The 24,038-nt window shown below is 43.8% G+C and overlaps 1 protein-coding gene and 1 long non-coding RNA gene across 2 annotated transcripts in view; one reads left to right on the forward strand and one right to left on the reverse strand.

Moving 5' to 3' along the window:
* LOC308304060 (forkhead box protein O6-like) overlaps nt 1-24,038 on the reverse strand; it is a gene marked incomplete at both ends in the record, with an annotated part of 82,210 nt that overhangs the window by 44,692 nt on the left and 13,480 nt on the right. The gene's annotated exons all lie outside the window — the stretch shown is intronic.
* On the forward strand, nt 9,702-12,325 carry LOC308280479. The gene is made up of 2 exons (XR_013961743.1): nt 9,702-10,377; nt 11,769-12,325. It is a non-coding gene; the product is annotated as an uncharacterized lncRNA (long non-coding RNA).

Consider the following 24,038-nt stretch of genomic DNA (forward strand, 5'->3'; position numbering starts at 1 on the left):
CACACATTGTGAAGATAATTGTTTAGAGCTCACTTTCAGGCTAAATGTTACAAGACACACAGACACACATTGAGCAATCCTAGCTGTCTCCACACATGCAGCCCTGGGCATAATCTTGAATCAGTTGGACCAGACATACAACGGCTGCAACAGCCATTCAGCCAATGTCACAACCTCATTCTCTGGACATCACTATGCTGTTCCTTTGCATGTGATGGTCTCATCCACGATGACATTAAAACGTCAAAACATTTATTTTACTAACTTGAAAGTCCTTGATCTTGACACTATCTTCTTCCAGATGGTCGATGAGACATCGGATGATGACCTCTCGTGTTCGTTGATTGGGGATTCCTCTCTGCAGAATAGAAAAATAATTATTTGAACAATAAAGAAAAAGTATGACTGCACTTTCATAAACTAACATAAACTTTGGCAATACAATTGTTTCCACAACCCAGTTTTAGCAACGGAAGCTGGGAGACTGTCCTTAGTAGATATTAAGACATACATTTAGAAATGAATAATCAGGAGAGAGAGAGTTGCAGGGGATAAAGATGAGTTTAGCATAAATTAATATAGTAATTATTGTCATTAGCCAGGTGAAATATAATTAAAGCAGTTAGAGTAAATGAAAGTTTCATACCTGAAGTACAATACTCATTTGTGCCCAAACTGCCCTTCTTGGACTGGAACATGGACAGTAGTTTGGGGGTATAGAAGTCCAACATTGCCATACATTTTGGCTCAAGATTCAGTGTGGTGATCATCCTGAACTTTGCACTAACCTGGAAGACAGAGATGAGGGGAAGAGAGTAAAAAAGAAGACATGTAGATAATAATGTAGGCCTATACCTGTGCATTTTATCTTCATTGTACACACCATTGTATGCAGCTGTGCATAGCTTCTAATAAATGCAAAAAGTCACAATGACTAGAGGGCTTGCACATTCCTCTCACTGTAACCTTAACTAGCTGCAAACCTTTGTAAAGAACATAAGTTATACCCAATACATTTGTGTAGCCTATATGCACAAAGATACAGTAAATCTACTTACCAATATTTGCAAACACTCTCCAGGTTTCTTGTTGAAGATGATGTGTGCTGCTACTGTTTGTTGACAGAATGTTCCAGTAGAACTTTCCCATGAACCCTTGTGTACAATTTTGAATCTTAGTCATATCTACTCAATTGTTTAAGTTGTTGTGAGAGATGAAAGATTATTAAGTTGGAATGAATAATAATTAAGGGTCTTTTTAAATTGATCCATATAAGTACTCCATACTCAAATATTATGAAGGAAAATTACCAAAACAAATTGAGTATAATTCATGAATAAAATCAGTTGGTCAAATACTCATTTATTCTCATGAAATTAACTCAAATAATATATGTACATCTAACTCAAAAAGAACAGTTGGATTTTTACTCATTTTGTTTGGTGTGACCTACTCAAATAATCACATACATGATATTCAGTGATTTTATTGAGTAAATATAACTTTTTCTAATAGTGCTATTTACTCGGTCACAGAATTCTTTCTTAGAGTGCAGCCCAGCTGCTTCATGCAGATCTCAGACTTCATGTGGCCAGTCTGTGACGTCAGCCATCCCCCGTGACGCCATCTATGATGTTGAGGTTTCGTCCCGATCCAAACTGCCGTTACGAAGTAAAATATTATAAGTTAAATATTTCAAAAACTATATAAAACGTGAAAATGTTTTTGAAGTACTTCCTCGGCCTATTGGCAGTGTGCACAAGAAATATGGCACTGATCAATCCAGCGGTTTGGGAGATTGGACCCGGAGAGACAGACAGACACACAGAGAGACCCTTTTCTAGACAGCAAGCCTCTAAAGCAGGGGTCTTCAACAGAGGGTCCGGGACCCCTAGGGGGTCCTCAGAGTTACTACAGGGGGTCCTCCAAATCTTCCAATCCTTTAACAACTTGAACCCTTGTGTCCATATTCTGAGAATTGTTGCCAAAAATAGCAGATCTACAAGCTCACAACGCCTCGCAGCGCGAGGCGTTGTGAGCTTGTAGGTCGGCTATTTTCGGCAAAGAGGTTTGGTGTAGAGGGGTAAAAGGTCAAGTTTATTAAGTATTGACGGTTCAAGTGGTTAAATATCTGAAAACGCAAATTGATATGAATCCAAAATACACTGATGATTGTGCTGTCAAACGATGAAACCATATGGAATCTATGAACAGGTTGTGGGGGTCCCTGCTTCATCTCTCTCTCAACTAAGGGGTCCTTGGCCTGAACACGTTGAAGACCCCTGCTCTAAAGGTCCTTACTTAGGTTGTGCAATTAAGTAGCCAGGTAATATAATTTTTTCGAAGTAGCTAAAATACATTACTTTGATGATAAATCCCCATAATTCTTTTTAAAATCGAGGTAGATTTTTTTACTGCAAAGAAATATATATATATATGAATGAGGCATCAGCTATGATGCCATGCATTTTTGCATTGTTTATTCATCACGTTCCCAGAAACAACCTTTACAGAGCACTGTATTAAAAAAAGAAAAGAATCCTGAAGTGGTAGACACTTATTGGCCCCACTCACACACACTCCCATCCAAACCATATATATTAAGCCTGTGGTTGAACTAAATCTAAATGTATTATTTAATTGGCCTTTTATCATCATCATTATCTTTTACTCATTTGGCTCTCTCGTGCTGTCAGCGCTGTAGGATGCTGTAGGAAGTAGAACTGAAGGATTAACCCATTTAGGCCTAGAATTAGAAGGATTCAAAAGACACTTATAGAATCGGGTTCAAAATTCTAATGTTCACGACTTTTCAAAAATAGCAGATCTACGAGCTCGCAGCGCGGCACTCGGTGCCGCGCTGTGAGCTTGTATATCTGCTATTTTTCAATAGTTAAAGCATAAAATAATGATACACAAAATGTGTACCCGTTCTAAATGGGTTAAAAAGGATTTGTAATACTAAAATGCATTTAGAGCTATACGGGCTGGAGAATTAGATGTATGCAGCACCGTTCAAGTGTTATCTATGGGACAAATACAAACAAAGGCTTTGCCGACACTTCTGTGTGAATCAGCGGTGGTTCTCAACGTGCGGTCTGGGGACCCCCAGGGGTCCTTGGTGCAGGGGGGCTCCAAGCAGTTAAGAGATTGCTAGTTACAGTATGAACCAATTGGGCCCTTACGGGTACTGTACATTTCCAAATAATCGCCCGGGGGCAAATAGCCGCCAGGCACCAAATACCCGCCAGGGGTTCAAAAATCGATTTTGCGAATTAAGCGCCCGAGCAATTAATTGGCAATATACGGTATATAACTCAGAGAGTGTACAAAGAGAACCCAACGGACCCTTACGCGTCCATTGGGTTTCATTTGTACACTCTCAGAGTTAAATGAACATGAAGGATTTCACAGTGTAGATTGGGAAGCCCAGAGATACAAAGCTTGCGTCAGATTTGGCTCCGCGATCTAATAATGCGGTGGTTCTCAATGTTTTCAGACCGTGACCCCCAAAATAATCATATTTTAACTAGGGAACCCCCCCACCCTGACGAGCACTAAGAGTTGAGCCATTACATTTTGTATAAGATGGTTCTATTGTGAAAATAGCAGGCTATTTTCACAATTTCTGCCTCTAATATTTGACAATTTGGCTAATGTCTAATTTGTCATTTTAGAGGTATCAAAAAGTCCTTAAATTGTCACTTTAGAAATGTGCAGATACCCTCTATACGCTAAAACGTTATGTTGGTTTGTTTACTGTTGAGTGAGAAGACAATGTTGCACATTAGGTTAATAATCTGGGGACCCCCAAACATAATTTGGGGACCATCCTGGGGGTCCCGACCCACAGGTTGAGAACCACTGTAAAAATGCATATCAAAGAGGGGTCCTTGAAATTAAAGTGTTGACAATCACTGGCGTACAGTTAAGGTTAAAGGCGACAGTGAAGCCTGAAGGATCTCGCTGCACGTGGGGGTTGCAAAGTAAGCCATCAAGATGGCACTGGGGTGTTTTGTTTTGTTTAGATGTTTTTTTTTCCTCCTCTGCAAAAAGGAAAACTGCTGAAAATATAGCATTAACGTCAGATGATGTAAACGGCGGTAATAGTCCCCCGAATAGCAGTGCACTCCAGTGCAAAGGGTACATCCAGTGCTGTGTGTCCCATCCAGCCCGCGTCATCTCCAATCCACCGTGACTTCACCGTCAACAACTGTTCCTTTCACAGCATTATCCACATGGCTTCGGTGTCATTATGTGTTTATGTGTCTGAGTTCCATGGATCCCCGGGGACACATGCAGAAGAGGGTGATAGTGTCACACACGCACACACATGCCAGCACGCACGCACGCACCCGAGCAAGCGAGCACGCGCCCCCATGCATATCTGTCTAGAATTGACTAGGAGGAGTGATAGACGTACATAAAGGATATTACGTGTGCAATTTTTTTACACCTGTGTGTGTGTGTGTGTGTGTGTGTGTGTGTGTGTGTGTGTGTGTGTGTGTGTGTGTGTGTGTGTGTGCGTGCATGCAGTCACACGTCACTCTGCACTATGCATTGTTTACTCTGTGTGTGTGTATACTATGCATGTGTTTACTGTGAGAGAGAGAGAGTGCGTGTGTGTGTGTGTGCATGTGTGCGTGCGTGCGTTTGTGCGTGCACACGCGTTTGTTGTGTGTCACAGACAGTACTCCTGGAAGAGGAGGCTACTACCGCATTTCCGCCTGAGTGCGACTGTCAGTGGGCATCAGTCAGCCCGGGCCGTGTGGCAGGACGCGAAGATCATTAGTAGAGACGGAGAGAGAGCAACGAGAGAGTCAAGGAGGATACAAGGAGGAGAGAGAGAGAGAGAGAGAGAGAGAGAGAGAGAGAGAGAGAGAGAGAGAGAGAGAGAGAGAGAGAGAGAGAGAGGCAGGCAGTGACTGGGTGAGTCGTCTTAATATCTTGAGAGCATTAAGCACACGGCACTGCACTCTCCTCTCAGTCACGCGATCACTCCACCGCAAGGACCCCCGTGCCCCGCTACCCACCCACCCCCCAATGTCACTCTCCATCCCCCCATCCATCCCACCTACTTCCACGATGAATCTCTTATTCAGCCACTCACTCAATCTCTCTCTCAATCCCTCTCTCTCTCACGCTCACAATCCATCGCCAGCATCTCCCTTCTCTCTCTCTCTCTGAACTTTATCTTTAGCTCCCGTATGGGCTCTCCTCTTTGGCGTTGGCCCCTTCCTCACTGCTCTCTCACTCCTCCTCCTCCTCCTCCTCGGTCAAGACCATGACGACGACCCGCGTTCCGTTTACGTTCCATTTTCACCTACTACTACTACTCCCTTTAGCAGTAAGCTTCGCGCCGGGGTCGCCGTACTTGACCTTGTGGTCTCCGCCTCACCGAGGCACGCCGGTAAAACCACCATTCGTCACCCGGTGAGCCCTGCTTCATCATACAAGCCTGTCGCACAAAACAAGTGAAAATAGCGGATCTACAAGCACACAACACCTTGTGGCGCAATCAGCTATTTTCGATCAGCTATTTTCCCTATTTTAAAACATTTTTTAAAATGATAAATACAAATCGAACGGTTTTGGACATACAAAACCGTAAACTTTTTCATGCCAAGAACCTCCAAATTGATATGTATTTTGTGCCAGGGAACCCCAGAAGAAAAGATTTGTGTATTAACAAAAATCTAAATGATCTTCCAATACTTTGAAGATTTCTTTTTTAATTCCAAAATAGCAGATGTAAAAGCTTGCAGTACGGTACAAAGTGACACACTGTGAGCTTGTATATCGCAGTGCAATGTTTTAATAAATAGCCAATGTGTAAAATATGGATAAAGTGGTATTTTTTTTGCTGGGGACCCCCTGGCTCAGCATATAATACACTAGTATTAATAATCTAAATCTGCTAAATAAATAACTAGTAACTAAACCTGTTCAAAAATGGTTGTGGAGTAAAGTACCGTATTTGCTTCTGAGATGTAGTAGGGTAGAAGTATATGAAGTATCATAATTTTAACAAAAAAGTAAAGTAAGTAAGTATTTTGGAATTGTACTAGGTACAGTCCTTGAGTAAATGTACACTGTTTGCCATTCTACCACCTCACTATGTCCTTCCCACAGACACTATAACCCTCCTTTCCCCCTCCCTCGCGCTTTGCTTTCTGCCCATGCACCTCCATGGGTCTTTACTGGGGTGTCGCACCAAATTCTGGGCCCCGGGTACAAGGATTCACTGTGGGGCCCCTGTGCTTTAACTATTGAAAAATAGCAGATCTACAAGCTCACTGTAGATCTGCTATTTTTGAAAAATCATTCTTCTAAGGTTTTTTGAAAAATCTATGTTTCGATGTCAGTGGAGCTCAAACCTTTTCATGTGAAGGACCCCCAAAATGATATGTATTTGGCCACGGACCCCCATCTCAAAATATTTCGTTCCAGGGACGCCCCAGAAGCAAAATTTGAGTTACAAATGTTCGCTTAAAAAATACATATATTCAAAGATTTGCACACATTTTCACGACTTTTCAAAAATAGTAGATCTACAAGCTGCTGTGAGCTTGTAGATCTGCTATTTTTCAATAGCTAAAGTATAACATAATTAAGGCCCCTCCACCACCTTGGGCCCTGGTAACTCAGTCCCACTTTCCTACCCCTTGTGACGCCCCTGGGTCCTTAACCTGTGGCGAGACACCCTGTGCTGAAAATCAGAATCAACATGGCTGACATTTAAGGAGGATAATGGTAAACACCGGGCAATATCTCATATCACAGCGCAAAGTTAGCCATGTTAGCTTAGGCCCTTTTCTTTTTTTTTTCCGTCACCACGGAACATCTGTGAGGGAGATCTAGGGTGTTTTATTGGCACTGACTGCGAGCGCAGCTTAGCGATGCAGATACGGATACAGAGCCCTTCTGATGAGTGCCGTGCAGCGGGCACAGTGATGTTAAGTGATCTAGTCTGACTGGAGCTCATGCCCGCTTTGTAGACAGACTGATGAAGGCTTTGGGCAGCAGAAGTGAGACATCGTGGCATTTGCACGTCTCTGCACTAAGGGGCGGTCGTAGCTGGGTGGATAGAGGCCGTCTGAGAATTGGAAGAACTTCGGATGGGGCTGGGCTATATGACCTATTTCTTTTTAAGTGAAAATAGTGGAGTGACAAGCTCACAACGCACCACATTGTTGTACAATGGTGTGGCGTTGTGTGATCTTGTACATCAGCTATTTTCACTAATTTTGTACGCCACACCATTGTACAACAAAGTCTAGTATAGGGCTGAAGTAAAGTGTACCATACCAGCCCTGACAAAAAAGGATCACAGTCATGTTGTATTCTAAAACCAAGTGTAGATGACAGAGAGTTAATAGGATTTAGTTTAGTCGATTATAAAATAAATCTATTCGAATGTTTACCTGTCGATTTGTTGATTTAGACATAAAGAAAATGATAAAAATGTAACCGACATGATAAGATTTAAGTCAAGTTATTGGTTCAGAATATGGGCTTCGATGTATTTTTGCTTGATTGCTCAGCCCGTCAAAGTGTCCCTGGGCGACACAGATAACCCCTGACAGCTTCCTCAAGTGCACTCACATGAAGCCAGGGGCGTCACACCAAATTCTGGGCCCTGGGTACAAGGATTCACTGCGGGCGCCCCATGAATGTTAACTATTGAAAAATAGCAGATATACAAGCTCACAGCGCGGCAACGAGTGCCGCGCTGCGAGCTTGTAGATCTGCTATTTTTGAAAAATCGTGAAAATGTGTGCCAAGAAACTTATGTTTCCATGTCAGTGATGCTCAAACTTTTTCATGTGAAGGACCCCCCATCTCAAAATATTTAGTTCCAGGGACCCCCCAAGAAGCAGAATTTGAGTTACAAATGTTCACTTAAAAAATACATATATTCAAAGATTTGCGCACATTTTCACGACTTTTAAAAAATAGCAGATCTACAAGCTCGCAGCGCGGCACTCGGTGCCGCACTGTGAGCTTGTATATCTGCTATTTTTCAATAGCTAAAGTTACTAGGGCCCCTCCACCTTGGGCCCTGGTAACTCAGTCCCACTTTCCTACCCCTTGTGACGCCACTGCATGAAGCCATCTGAGCAGCCAGCTGCTGGGTGAAGATGTGAAAGCTTCCCCCTCCCTCTGCACCAGAAAACACTCCCCTTTCCCTACAAGAACATGTGACCATCTCTGACAGCAGACATTTGACTTGCACCTTTACCTTTCATTGTGCACACGACATTTACCGGTTTCAATAGATTAAAAACATCATCAATAGCTGCAGACGTACACACATCATTTACCCTCCATCCTTATTTCTTTTCTTACACTCCAATTACCCTCAAACTGGATATTCACCCGACACACATGCGCGGCCTGCACAAGCACACAAATGCACTGGCCAAACAAAGAGCCTTGACCCCGGCAGCATCCTCCACAGCTCCTTGTAGCCTGCATCTCTTCCCAATGGTGGTAAAATACTCAAATGTTTTACATAGGTAAAAGTATCAATACTGCAATGTAGATCCACCTAAACCCTTAGCACTACAGAAAAATCAATGACCATACATGAAGCTAGTTAGCGTTTGTTTTTTAGGTTTTTAGAACTTTGATTATATTGTGTTTTTTTCTAGATAGATATCCATTTGCACTTGTTATATTGCTGTTGGTGTACTGACATATTATCTTGTGATGTTTTGTATCTGCTATTGTAAGTCGCTTTGGATTAAAAGCGTCTGCTAAATGCCTAAACTGTAAACTGTAAACTGTAGATATACTCTGTTACAAGTAAAAGTCTGGAATTCAAAATTGACTTTAGTGAAAGTGCAAAAGTAGGCCTATTGGTATCAAAATACCAAAAGTAAAAGTACTCATTATGCAGAATCCCAGAATCGTGTAAACATTTGTTTTTGAAAATAGCAGATCTACAAGCTCACAATGCAATGCATCAAAATGCATTGTGAGCTTGTAGATCGGCTATTTTCAAATGGACCTAAATGTATATAGGGCTGAAGTGGCTAATGCGTGTTTTAATTATAGACCTAATCAAAATCTGCAAAGATTTTTAAATCATTGTAGTGGAAAATATTTACCTCTGAGATGTAGTGGAGTAAAAGTAAAAGTACTGAAAACTTTAAAGTAAATACTCAAGTAAAGTACAAATACCTCAAAATTATACAGTACTTAACTCTTATACTGCTTTGAACGTTCCTGTTCGCCCCAATCCGCAAGAAGCTCCCATGCCGATACGGCCGTTCGTTCGTTTGATGTTTTTTATGGATTATGATAAAAGCGGTCCTTGCGCAACTTGTGAATCTATAATCGGTCGTCGGGGTCTTTTGAGGACAGCCGGAAACCATTCATAAAAAAAAAGTAAACAGACTGTCCTGGCTCCGCCTGCCCAGAGCGACCAGAGCGCCTAGCTGCCAGGGGCGTCAATTGGGTATGGCAGGGGTATGCAGCTGCCATACCTTGACAGGGGGAAATAATAAAAATGTACTTTTCATCGTGCCTGTTGCTAAGGTATGGCAACATGACTGGTGTCTTCACCAGACACCAGTCATGTTGCCATACCTTAGCTTGTTCTGAACTGACGCCACTGCTAGCTGCTAGCAGCCTTGAGCTGAGGGACTATATTGTTTTATGCATCGCCGTTAGTAGAGAAAGAGAGAGAGAAACGTTGGTACAAGCGATCATTTTGTCGGAAATCAGTTGTTTTATAGTATTAGTAGTATAGTAATTGTAGTAGGTAGTAGTATTTAGCAGTACTAGAATATTGAGATGTATTAGGCCAAGTACTAGGACCTGCTCAGCCTCTGCTTGTTTGTATCATTCCGCCGAAGCAAAGCGACCATCCCCCACCACCCCGGGGCCGGGGAGGTGCCAAATGGCCGGGGTCAGCAGCAGACCCACGGAAGGAAAGTTTCGACAACAAACTTTAGGATTACAACCTGAACCTACCCGCGTTGGTGACCCAGCAGCGCCCACGAATGGTGGTGGTGGTCGTGATGATGATGATGATGATGATGATGAAGAAGAAGAGAAAAAGATTCCTGTAGTGTAGGCGTTGGCTTTGAAGAGAAACATATTCCATTTCTTGGCGCCGTTGGTCGCGAAGAACCGGGTCAAAAAGTGGATCAATAGCCTCCTGATATCCCGATATGGACTCGGAGACCCCCGCCATACTTGACACTCCTGAGAGTGAGACCCCCGTGCTGGATGGATCCCTATAACACCACATCTTCGGCGCAGCAAGAGACCACCGCCCGCCGTGACCGCCGCCCATTCAACAACCAGACGTACAGAGGCAGAGACTCACTGGACGATGGCCATGATTCTACTGTCCAAACTAAAGTGGTAAGAATCCAGTGCATCTGCATGTATGTATACTGTATGTGATAGCATCGCTTCAGGCGTTCTTTCCACCGCATCCGTGATGAAGCCTGCTAGTTTACTAGGCTAGAAGCCTGCAGGCTCAAGCCTCAAGCCGAGGCGTGTCAATCAAACCATGGTCTGAGTGGTCTCTATTGCGAATAAACCAGTGGGATCCGGCTAGAGCCCGCCTACTGCATCCGGCTATTTACACGTACACATACATGCAAGAAATGTTTCCGTATCCGGACCGGATCAGCAATTTGATCCAAGCATAGAGTTAGGATCCAAGTGTATGCGTTTGTTTTTGTCGCTATACAGGACACGTGGAGTTCCTATCACGCGCGTGCACGTACTGCGTGTAGTGTACGGTGCATTGCACAGCTACTAGGATTTTTTATTTGATGGGAATTTAGGATTTATTGGCTTAGTTTGTGTGTGCGTGCCTACGATGCGTGTGTGTGTGAGAGAGGGAGAGGTTTCTTTTTACGTGTGGTGCACGTGGGGCACGTGCACGTACTATGCACGTACGGTGGACGCCCCGCAATGTCGTCGTCGTCATCATCATCATCATCATCATCAGTAGCTGATGTAACAACATCATGATGTAACATCAGTAACACCGCTGATGATGATGAATGATGTAGCCTTTCAATTCTATTCAAAGAAGCTTTATTGGCATGAGAAAACAGTTATAAATAAAAACAGTTGAAAATGGGGAAGATAGCCTATATACAGTTGGAGTACAGCTTTGTGTAAACAGAGCTATGTTGCATTGTGACATTATATATACAGGGTATAAAGGGCATTTCACTGTGACAGTAAATGCATGGTAACTATTTACTATATCTGCATTTTATGTATTACATATGAACTTATTGTAAGTCATTTGCTAAATGTCAAAATTGTAAATTGATTTGTTTACATATAAACTTTTTGATATTTTCCTGGCTATAATTTTAGATGATGAGTCAACGATGATGAGCCTACTTCTTCATTGCCAGCTAGTCGTCCAAGGACAAGGACAAAAACACAAAGAACAAAACACTTTTTTCTGTAAATCAGACTTAGCACCAGGCACATGCTCACATAGACATCAAAGGGGGCTTGAGCCCCTGACTTTTATCCATCTGTAAAAAGTGCCCTCTCCAGACCATGAATGCTGTTTTTACATAATTACTATATATATTTTTATATATATTTGTGTGGTAAGCAGGGAAGTGCATAGAATGAGAGGCAGGGGTTGAAATTTCTAAAACGGCCTTCTGATGAAAATAGTAGGCTCCTCCACGCATTCTGCTGTGACGCGTTGTGAGCTTGGAGGTGTACTACTTTTCATGTATTTTATAGTAATTATGTATTTGTATAATTTACAGATCGACCATGGGCTCGTGTACGTGGTAGGGGTGCAGAGTTCAGCAGACCCGGCGGAGCCCTTCCGGAGGAGCCTGGCTGGAGTGAAACAGAATGGAGCCCCACACACACACACACACACACACACACACACACACCCACACACGCACACACGCGCGCACGTGCACACACACACACACACACACTCTGTAGACATGTAGTGGTTGAGGCCTGTGTAAGGACAGGTAGGCCCCAACCTTTTTCCATTTGCAGTATTACAATTGAGTTCTAGTGTCTAAAATGTTGTGTTATATTTTATTTTTTTATTTTCATCAATCATTTGTACTGTACTTCAACCTAAAAAGTGTGAGATAAAGAAAACCCTGAAAGCTGAAGCAGAATTCAGGCTGAAAAGCTCATGTCACTGTCAATGTTCTGCACTGCGCTTACTGCTCTTACACACTAAAAGTGTGTAAAAAAAAAACACTTTCTTGTTTTTATTTTTTTGAATTTGTTTGTAAACAACCACTGATCATACGTGTGATGTTACTGAAGCCAGCAATAAAAGGCTAAAGAGAGATTTCTGCCTGAAAATGTCTCCTTCACAAATATGCATTTTTCTCAGCTTTATGTTCTCAAAGAGCTGTTTTTTAGGCCATATTCTGCAGCCTCTAGCTAATGAATAGAACATGATAAAAACACAAAATCTTTTTCTGTTGCAAAGTAGACATTCTATTCTTCGTTGCCATATAATTGTTGTCTTTATAGTCAAAGCCAATTTTCTCCAGTAGGCCTTCAAAGATGAGCGACAATTCTCAAATTTAGCTGGCAGTGGATGGAGCTTTTTGTTAAATTCTGTGGCAGTAAGAGAGTTAAAGGCCCGCTGACACGCCCCGAAATTATAATAGTATGATAAAGTAGGTCACGTGGTATCTCTGAAAACCGTCTGAAATAGTCTGAAACGCATGTCACAGTGTAATCTGCCCCTCGCCACCCAACAATAGCTGACCAGTCCAGTAAGTAGTCTAAGTACAGTCAAATAATTTGATTGGCTTATAATTGCGCATTCCCACAATGACATCATAAAAATATTAACTCATATTTTAAGATGACTTTTTAAAGTGACAGTACCCCTTTAGGTGACAGTACCCCTTTAAGTAAATGTTACTTTACACCACAGTCTCTCCCTTGCTCTGGATGGTCACTGCAGGCCAACGTTGCTAAGCTAACTGCTATGGGTGGAGTGAGTGTGTGTGTGTGTGTGTGTGGGGGGGGGGGGGGGGGGGTGTAGTAAAGATTTCAGTAGCTTTCATAGCACACTGTCAAATCATGAGCTCATTTAAAGTCGTTTGTATTTCGTAACAATCTCAGAGTTAAATTAACACTCAGGATTTTACTTTGTATGCCTTATGTAATAACCTGTGTGTGCGTGCGTGCATGTGTGCGTGCGTTCCCGAAATACCAATTCCCCCCCACAACCACACGTCTACACAGCCCTCACCCCATTTACCCATTTTGCACTAATTGAGGGATCTTTTTTCGGAAGCGGTTATTGCGCGCATTTAATTATTTATTTTGACGGGAAGCAATCTGGCGGCGAGCAAAGTGCGCGTGCGTGTGCGTGCGTGCGGGCGTGTGTGCGCGCGCGTATGGTGCGAATGAGAGACTCAGAGCAAGGTTAGGACAGTGAAGCGCTCTTTGTATAATAGTCTTAAAGATGACAGGGCTGCATGGCTAGCTGACAGGACGCCCCCGCAGGTTCGATTCCCCTCTCTCTCTCCCCACAGTCCTGTCTACTTACTACTGTATCTAAATCAGACAGTGGTTCTCAAACTCTTTCATGTGAACAACCTCCACATTCATGCTTTTGGCCGCGGACCCCGATCTGAAATCATTGTGTGCCATGGGGACCCCCAGAGAATATTTGAGTAGTAAATTATCATTTTTAAATTATTCAAACTTTTTCACAATTCTTACATTTTTTCAGAATTATTTGCATATCTGAAAGCTCATAGATGCATTTACGTTACACTGATAAGAACTAGATGCGCGCGCAGGTCGGTACCAAAATTTGCCAATGAAACCAGCGCTCCCCAAAACAACAGGTTTGGGGATTGGTGGGAATTGATTACATGATACACATGAGTCACCTGTGCGTTTAGTCTCAATGTTTGTAAACAAGAAACGGGTCTATACAGCACGTCTCATCACTCTCATGACATCTTGAGAGGTTGAGCTTGAGCAAAAAAAAATCCAAAAATCGCAGCTCAGCACTGAAGTGACACACTGTGAGCGTGCAGATCTGCAATTTCTTTTATATCTCTTAAGTATAAAATGAGGTTAAAGTGGTTAAAATGTTCTTCATTTTCCTGGGGACCCCCTGGAACCCTCTCAAGGACCCCATTTTGAGAACCACTTATCTAAATAGAGGGGGGAAGGGGGGGAGAAGACCCCCGGCCACTGTACTGTAGGTCTGTCAGGCTTTGCACGTAAGAAATGTCCTGTGTATTGTTGTGCGTTTGCTGTGTGTGTGTGTGTGTGTGTGTGTGTGTGTGTGTGTGTGTGTGTGTGTGTATGGCTTTCTGAGTGCAGTGGGAGTGCACTAATGGACGCACACTTGAGCTGAAGTGTGCAGAGTAGCTGAAGTGCAGCCAAGTCTGGTTTCCAGTCCTGCTTGGAAACCCTAATCCACTCTCTCACTGTCCTGCTCTCTCTCTCTCTCTCTCGCTCTCTCTCTCTCCATTTTCCTGGCTCTTCCCCTCCTTATCTATCTGTCAACCCCTCTCTATCAATTTAATATCTCTCCTCCCTATCCTATCCAGCATTAATTCATAGTGCCCCCAGTCTACCCACTGTCTCTCTATTAGATCTCTATTTTTACCATTCTTTCTGCCCCCAGAAAGAACACTGACCACCCACTGTCCCCTTCTCCTCTCACTGACACCCCCCCCCCCCTCTTACTCCCCCCCTCCCCTCGCTGTGCCACGGACAGAATGCGCTGAGAGAAGACTACATGCAGCCAGAAAAAAAAGTACTCATTTTTTTTACTTGAGTACTTGAGTAAATGCAGTGGTGTAAAATAACTAAGTACATTTACTTAAGTACTGTACTTAAGTACAATTTTGAGGTATTTGTACTTTACTTGAGTACTTCCAATTTCCAATACTTTTACTTCTATTCCACTACATCTCTGATTCAAATATTGTACTTTTACTCCACTGCAATTATTTGAACACTTTAGTTACTAGTTACTTTAGAGATGTAAATTATAATATTATAAAACAAACCACTTTATCCCTATTTTATACCGTGGCTATTTGAAAATAGCCGATCTACAAGCTCACAACGTGTCGCATCACGTTGTGAGCTTGTCTGCTATTTTCAAACATTTTGTACCGGTACTTTTACTTTTGGTACTTTAAACACATTTTGATGCCAACACTTTCATTCTTTTACCCAAGTATATTTTGAATTCTGGACTTTTACAGAGTATTAATATGTTGCAGTAGGGTATTAATACTTTTACTTAGGTAAAATATGTGAATACCTTTTCCACCACTGAGTAAAAGTATCAATAACACCATGTAGAAATACTCTGTTACAAGTAAAAGTCTGGTAGTAAAAATGCTGTTGAGTAAGGCTGCGGTCACACCCAAGTAGTGGATTCCCCGTTCCGCCAATGCATTTCAATGAGAATGGAGCGGTTTCATGCCAGTAGAGGATTTCTGAAAAACAAAAACGCTCCATTCTCATTGAAATGCAGTGGCGGAATGGGGTATGGTCTCATAGATAGGTACTTTGTTGTGACAACCGCCTAAAGGTACAAAGGTATTGGCGTCAAAACACACTTGAGTACTAAAAGTAAAAGTACTTATTACGCACAATATCCCATTTCACCAAGTTTCCAAATGTACAGAAAACATTTGTAAAAGTCCTTTAAAAGTCCTTAGAAAATAGCCATGGCCATATAGCCGTTAATGTATCTTTGTTTTAGAAGGTAATTAGTAACTAAAGTATTCATATAATTGCAATGGAGTAAAAGTGCTCCTCTGAGATGTAGTGGAGTAGAAGTAAAAGTACAGGAAATTGGAAATACTCCAGTCAAGTAAAAGAATATCTCAAAAATGTACTTAAGTACAGTACTTGAGTGCACGTACTTAGTTACTTTCCACACCACTGGAGAGGACTGCATGCAGCCAGTCTTGACCTTTCATCAGGCTGTCAGCGCCCGAGGCGCCTTCAACGAGACATTAAAGAGAATGACCGAGCGTTATCAGAGAGCACGAGCATAAATAGCAGATAATAGCAGTAAGTAGCCCGTCCAACAGATCGCAATTATTTGCAGATCGTCTATTTATGGCACGCAGCCACCGTTGTACGAGAAAGCGTAAGTCGTGCTTTTGGCGGTGGAGACGCACGCACGCGCCGTACGTCTATAGGCTTTGTCTAAGTGAAGGACGGCGAGTTGCAACGCAGAGCTCTTAACCCATTTAGTAGACACTTTAACCGTCATTTTAATGCTTTAACTATTGATAAATAGCAGATCTACAAGCTCACAGCGCGGCATGAAAATCTGTTAGGTTTGAGAACCACTGATATACACGTGTTTTTCAAAAGACTTTAGAAGGATTTAGAAAACATTTATAGAATCGGTACAAAAATATTCAAAGACAGCTCGCCAAGCTCTCATCGGTTTTGGAACAAACCTTTACAATTTCAAGGACCCCATGCAGTTTGGACCCCAAAACGGACCCGTAATTTGTTCTCAAAGTTACGGAGCTGCAAGGGTTCATTTGGTTCTTATTAATCATTTAGCTGGGGACCCCCTGGAACCACCACCAAGGACCACACTTTTGAGAACCTCTGGTTCAGTCGAAGAAGAAGAAAAACGGAGCAGACTGTACTGTAGGCTAAGGCTGGGCAATATATTGAAAATGTATCGATATCGAGGTATCAACATGCAAGGTATACTATACTGTACATACCGACGAAGACGTGCTTGAAATGAGGTATTGGTACCTGTATATGTGTCAAATTAAGTAACAGACACACTATGCATGCATGTAGCACATGCAAAAAAGCAGTCCATCTGTAACCAGGTGTGGTTATTTCAATAAAACCTACCTAACCCTTCTATGTGTACTGTGCAGTGTGCATGCATGGATATGCTATAATATCGTGAGTAATATCGATAACAAGGTATTCAACGTTATCGATAACGAAGGTTTTCCTAATATCCCCCAGCCTTACTGTAGGCTTCGCCCTGTCTCCAGATTGATCTCCTAAACTGTCGTGTGTGTGTGTGTGTGTGTGTGTGTGTGTGTGTGTGTGTGTGTGTGCGTGTGCGTGCGTGCGTGCGTGCATGTGCGTGTGCGTGTGTGCCCGTGCAGGTGTGTGTGTGTGTGTGTGTGTGTGTGTGTGTGTGTGTGTGTGTGGCTTCCCTGGCCTTCACTGCGACTGCCAGGTCCTGTTGACAATCGATGTGTCATGGCCGACGAGCCACCGCTGGCACCGTGGCGAGCCTAGCAGACGATGATGCATCAGCCACGGCACGGAGGAGAGGAGAGGAGAGGAGAGGAGAGGAGAGGAGAGGAGAGGAGAGGGCCAGATGTTGGACCAGACGACACACGTACAGCTGGCCTTCCACTGACAGATTCACTTCTCCGTCTCTGTCTCTTTAAAATCTCCCTCTCTCTCTGCAGCACGTGTGTGCCTTATGCACGTGTGTATGTGTGTGTGCGTGCGTGTGTGCCGTGCGCGTGCATGCATGCATGGGTGTGTGTAATTGTGTGTGTGTGTGTGTGTGTGGCCATCAGTCTACTCCAGTCAATCAATGAGCAGAGACAATTCCCCGAGTGACATTTACAGAGAATAAAGGGAGCCATTTATCACTTTAGTTTTGGGATAATAAAAGAACGACTGAATGAGCCACAGTGAAGCGCGCGCGAGAGAGAGAGAGAGAGAGAGAGACAGAGAGAGAGAGAGAGAGGGAAGGAGAGATTGAGGGGAGATGAAAAGGGGGATTTCAAAAGCACATGAAAGGAGCAGGAGAAATGAGTGAGGGAAGAGATAAATGAGTGATAAAAGGCTACTTTGTGGAGAGGACTGGAGAGTGTGAAATAGAACAAGTGGAGAGAGGAGGAGGGAAGGCAGGGGAGTGACTGACAGCCAGAGAGAGAGAGAGAGAGAGGGAGGGAGAGAGAGAGTAGAGGATGAGAGAGAAGGCTAGAAAGAAAAAAGCCTGGGGTGCAGACAAGGGGAAAAAAAGACAGAAAGACAGAGAGGGGATAGAAAAAGGCTCTCGGCGCCGGGAGTAAACAAGGGAGAGCGAGAGAGAGAGACAGAGAGAGAGATAGAGAGACAGACAGTGAGAGAGAGAGAGAGAGAGAGAGAGAGAGAGAGAGAGAGAGAGAGAGAGAGAGATGGAGGAGAAAAAGGCAGCAGTAAGGCTCCACCAGAGAGACAGCGAGAGAAAAACAGAAGGTGGGGGTGGCGGGGCTAGGTTAGCTGGGCGGACGACAGTGAGAGACACAGAGAGAGGGAGGCAGGCGTGCCAGGTTCACTCAGGGCTACTCTCTCTCTCTCTCTCTCTCTCTCTCTCTCTCTCTCTCTCTCTCAGACTCCAGAGTGGAGGAGGCCTCACACGGTCAGAATACTAAACACCCGCGGCCGCGTGGCCTGACCCACATTCACGCCACCAACATACAAATCCAGGCGGGGGGGACGGGGGGACGGGCAAGCGCCCACCGCCCACCACCGCCACGAACTGGAGTAACTTAACCCGTTTAGACCATATATTAGACTCAAATATTTGCTTCTGGGGGGTCCCCGATACATAATATTTCCAGATGGGAGTCGGTGGCCAAGTGCTGGTACATACACTGTAGGGGTCCCTTGACATGAAAATGTTTGAGAACCACTGACATGTTTTTTTTTTTTTTTTTTAAGACATTTATAGAATTCGGGTCAAAATATTCAAAGCCTTGCGCAAATTTTGAAGATTTTTTCAAAAATAGCAGATCTACAAGCTGCTATTTTTCAATAGTTAAAGCATAAAACAACGGTTAAAGTAACGATGCGTTCCCGGCCTTAATTGGTTAAGGCCCAGCTGGCCTCTGTGCAGAGTCACCTCGCCACAACCCTACGACAACCCCATCGCCCCCCGTGTTGCCCCCCCCCTCCTCCCCCCTCCCAGCCACAGTTCTGGAACTCTCTCCGCAGCCTGAAGACATATGCTTGGATCTCACACGGATTTTGTTCACGCGCAGGTCACCTGACGCTTGTAAAACATACCGTACAGAGATTGCGATCCGTAGGTATGCACTGTGTACTGTTTGCACCGATGATGATCACACACAGGGGGCGTCATTTGGGGCGATCGGGCGATGGCAATGGTCACCTCCTAGTGTTCACATTTAACCTCAAATTCAGTTATTATTAACATTTTCTCTTTCCGCTACCAAACAAATAGTCAAAATAGTTGATCCACGAGCTCTCAAGTGACGCGTTGAGAGCTTGTAGATCCACTTTTTTACGCTATTTTAGAAATAGGGCTTAAGTGGTAACTTCTTTTTTTGCCACCCCCTATTTCTTTCTGAAATTACACCTCTGATCACACACCTAAGCACTGTGCACCCACACATGTAACACACTGAAACTGAAACAGCCGATCGAGCTTTGTGAGCCACATCACCAGGTTGCGCAATATGACACCGCCGTACGAAGAGGTGTACCGTGAACCAGGCACCGTCCGTCCTCCCACACGCAGTGAGAAGGTGCAGGGGAGGTGGGTTTCTATACCGTTTCAGCTCTGCGGCACACAGGCAGGTAGGCTGCTTCACCTCCACACCAGGCTGCTATACCCTGACGTGACCTCCACAGGCGGGCATCCATCAGCCGTGGGCGGGCGAGCGGTTCAGGTGGCTAATGCCACCGGGCATTAGCATAACAAGCACCCCCTCTCAAACATAACTCACCCTCTCTCCTTTCCGCTGTCCTCTCTCTCCTTCTCTCTCTCCCCGCCCTCCGCCCCCCTCGCATTTCCCCGCTCCCTCTCCCTGTCTCTAAGCAGCCATTTCCATCAGTCAACAATAACCACGTTCCCACTGGGGGGGGATGCAGCAGCAGCAGCTCCGTGTCCGTCCGGCTCTCCCCTGTGCCCTCCACTGACCCCTCGTGGGCCCGGGGGCCGCATGCATGCATGCAGCGAGCTGGAGCATGGATGGGGATCTTCAGGTAAAACTGATAGACAGACCTTACACCTAGGGCTGTCACGATATGACATTTTACATGACGATTAAATTGTGATTTTATCGTTGATAATTACATTTCTGTTTAGGCTTTGAAGATGCATATGGTAGATATGACACATAACCTATATGCAAAGAAATTACTGACATATTTGACAACTTTATTCTTAAAGAACATTGATAGTGGAAATAGCCGATCTACAAGTTCACAACGCGTCGCATCGCGACACGTTGTGAGCTTGTAGATCTGCTATTTCCACAATTTTTTACTTTAAAAAATATAAACAAACATTTTCCAACATGGAAAAGATCATGACGATTATGAAAAATAATCGCGATTATGTCAAATAATTGCGATTAGACGATTATGTAATAATTGTGACAGCCCTACTTACACCACAAGCGCACATGCACGCACGCACGCACGCACACACACACACACACACACAGTCTCTCTCTCACTCTCTCTCTCTGTGTGTCTCTGCCTTCCCTCCAACCTCAATCCTTTTTGGCTCCTGACAGGCTGCGTGATGGACAGGGCCAGAGAGCGAGCGCGAGGCGTGGCACGCGGCTGCCAGAAATGCTCCGGAGACGAAGCATTGTGAAATACGCCGTTTAGCCCGGCATACATCATCCAACATGCACGCACGCTCGCACACACACACACACACACACACACGCACCCCGTTCTCAGGGACACATGGAATATACATGCACAAAATACACACACACACACACACACACACACACACACACACACACACACACACACACCGTCGTTGTCGGGTGAAAACCTTGTATGTCCAAAACTGTTCGTTTTATCATTTTAAAAATGATTTAAACTAGTGAAAACAGCCGATCTACAAGCACACAACGCCTTGCACCGCAAGGCGTTGTGTGCTTGTAGATCTGCTGTTTTCACTACTTTTGTGTGACGGCCTTGTGTGATGAAGCAGGGCTTTACTTTGCGAAATAACGTACAAATTTGAAACTTGGAGATACGAGGTTTCCACCCGACAACGACGATATGCTACAATCCCCTGTACTCAGAGACACACACACACGGACATAAACACACACATGCACACACAGGGGAGTACATACAGTATATGCATGCGCCCATGCAGGCATGCACACGCACAACACGCAGGCACATACATACAATGGAACATATGCAAAAACAGACATGTGCACGCACACAGGAATACACTCACAAATGCACTCAGAGAACAATACGTGCATATATGCCCACACACACCATCGTGCACAGACAGACAGACACACACACACACACACACACACGGGCACAGCCATCAATCCCCTGCATACAGGAAGAGATATCCGACGAGGAGAAAAATTGAATTAGGAAATATGGCCACCATGATTTGTGGGGAAGGGAGGTATTTTTTTTTCTTCTGTGGGCCGGAGAGAAATACGACTTTGCGTGCACTCCATCTTGGCGCAAGCAAAGAGGGAGAAGCGTCTGGCATTGTTTATCTAAAAAACACACCCTCCCACCGACGTAACAATAGGCCCTGGGTTTGAAATATTCATATACATGTATGACAAGATCAGGCCCATTATGTGACACTCTCTGTGGGGCTTCAGCGGAGCCATGGGGAATGACAAAGGATTCAATGGAGAGCCATCAGTCAACGTAAATTATGAAGACAAGATACATTACATAAGCCTATAGATGGGCATAAAGAGGAGTATTATGACAGTGCCGATATCAATCACGCGAGCGGCGCCTTCCGTAGTGTCATTTCTATGATAATACGCTACGAGCTATTCCGAGGATACAGGACCATTATAATATGTCACCGGGGCCTATAACCAAGCAAAACACATTAGACAATGCACAGTATATATCATAACACATGATATGGGCGCTAATCTTTTAGATGGATCTTCCGGGTTACAAATGGTGCCGGCGCGGTCCACGCACTCTAGCAGTGACGTTTAACCGCGCATGCATTTGCACCGTACGGCGGACGGACACACAACATATTTAAAGGGTGTTGAAGCCCCCACTTTCATTTCCCCCCCAGGCCCACACCCAGCTGATTTAAAAGGGAGGGGGAGAGCGAGTGGAGTGACTATCACTATGAATGATAGTTTGTATAGTATTAAAGCACAACATGTCCGGTGACGTTCAATCGTTCATTCACCCACTTTCCTTTTTCCTCCCATAAAGATTTATCATATGAAACATCAGCCGTTCAAAAGACACACTTATTTGCTTAAGTAACCAGGGGTCATCGCCATGTTGGCTTGTGGAGGACATTTTTGTAAAGATTACATTTTTGCCACGGACATACAAAATGAGAAGACAATGAAACACGTTAAGAGATAGCCTTGAATAACCATAACAGCTCTGTAACACTGAGAGTGTACAAATGGAACCAATTTGTACACACCCAGTGTTATGTGGGTCCTTGAAAACAAACCATTTGAGATCCACCAGTACTAGTGGACTCCTAATATGCCATAGTATCATAGTAAATAAGTGAAGAAAACCAGGAGATTGACATTTGGGTTTCATGATCAAAATAAGAACATTATAATGGTGAGTAAAAAAACTACATCTAGAATTTGCCACGGACACAACCAAGTCTGGCCACGGATACATTTGTCCGTGAACGGACATGTTGATCAGGGGCATCAATTGGGTATGGCAGGGGTATGCAGCTGCCATACCCTGGGTCCAGCGGGGAAAACAGAAGTTACTTTTAAATATAAATCCATGAATGTCTCTTTGCTGGTATTATAATTATATTCTCCACAATTTTATTTTATTTTATATTGACAAAATGATATTCCCAGGTTCCGCAGGTCAGCTGCACAGGTGCAATGCATTATTGTTAATTGTGGCACGTTTACTAACATGCCAAGTTTAGCTGCACTTGAACAACCGTTCCAGGCTGTCATATCCAGTCCAAGAAATCGTAGAAAACTGTGTAAAAAAACTATCAAAACTCGCTTTTTTCAGACATTGTGAGAATAGCCGATCTACATGCTCACAACGCCTCGCAGCGCGAGGCGTTGTGAGCATGTAGATCTGCTATTTTCACAATAGAATTTGTTATACAAAATGTATCCCATCTTTGCCATACCCTAGCTTTGGCTGAACTGACACCACTGATGTTGATGTAAGTAACGTTTAGCATTATGGTCCACCACAGTGTTTTTCAAATGGAACTCTCACTAGGGGTACGCGGAGGTACCCAAAAAAAGAAAAATAGAAGTAGGCCTATCACATCACTGTTATGTTTAACGATGACACTTGGAGAAACGTGTTGTGAGCCTATAATTTAGTTGCTAACCCAAATTATGGTACCAGGCAACTGGATGTGTTTGAATGATGCTTGAATGTAAGTTATTGACATAAAACTGGACTGAAATGTTATGGCCACAGTGTTGAAAATAAATCTGTTCAGGAGGCACCGTTTGAAACTCTTATCTGTGATGGTTTTATGGTTTTAATTGCAGTTTTATAAGGAAAAACGTTTTTGTCGGGTAAAGGGGGTACTCGGATTCAAAACTCTAGGAAAGGGGGTACTCAAGCCCAGAAGGATTGAGAAACACTGGTCTGCCTTTTCAAACGTTCAAACAACACCCTACGAGCAGATGATGCCTCACTGAATGTGTTTCAGACGGCTTTAACCATTAAAAACCATATCGACTGGAGTACCCCAGGGGTCTGGCACCCTGCTTTCTTGTCTACCGACACCAACACTCTTTGACTCGACTGTAGTCAATCTACAAGCTTGCGGCGCCTTGTGAGCTTGTAAATCGTCTATTTCCGCCAAATGTTTGCCTATTACGACATGCCCAGAATATGAATACTAGGGGTTCATGTGGTTAGGCTGGAATGCGATGCACGCAGCCCACAAAGAAACCACAATAGCACGTTCCGCAATGAGAACAACAACGGCTTGAACAGTACATTTGGCCTTCCATCGAATCAGGAATATATGAGGCGCATCTTTAAGTACAAACGAAAATAGCGTGCTGATGGCGTGCCGTGGCTGTTAAGGTAAT

This window comes from Nannobrachium achirus, assembly GCF_963921795.1.
Source record: "Nannobrachium achirus genome assembly, chromosome: 2".
NCBI lineage: Eukaryota > Metazoa > Chordata > Actinopteri > Myctophiformes > Myctophidae > Nannobrachium > Nannobrachium achirus.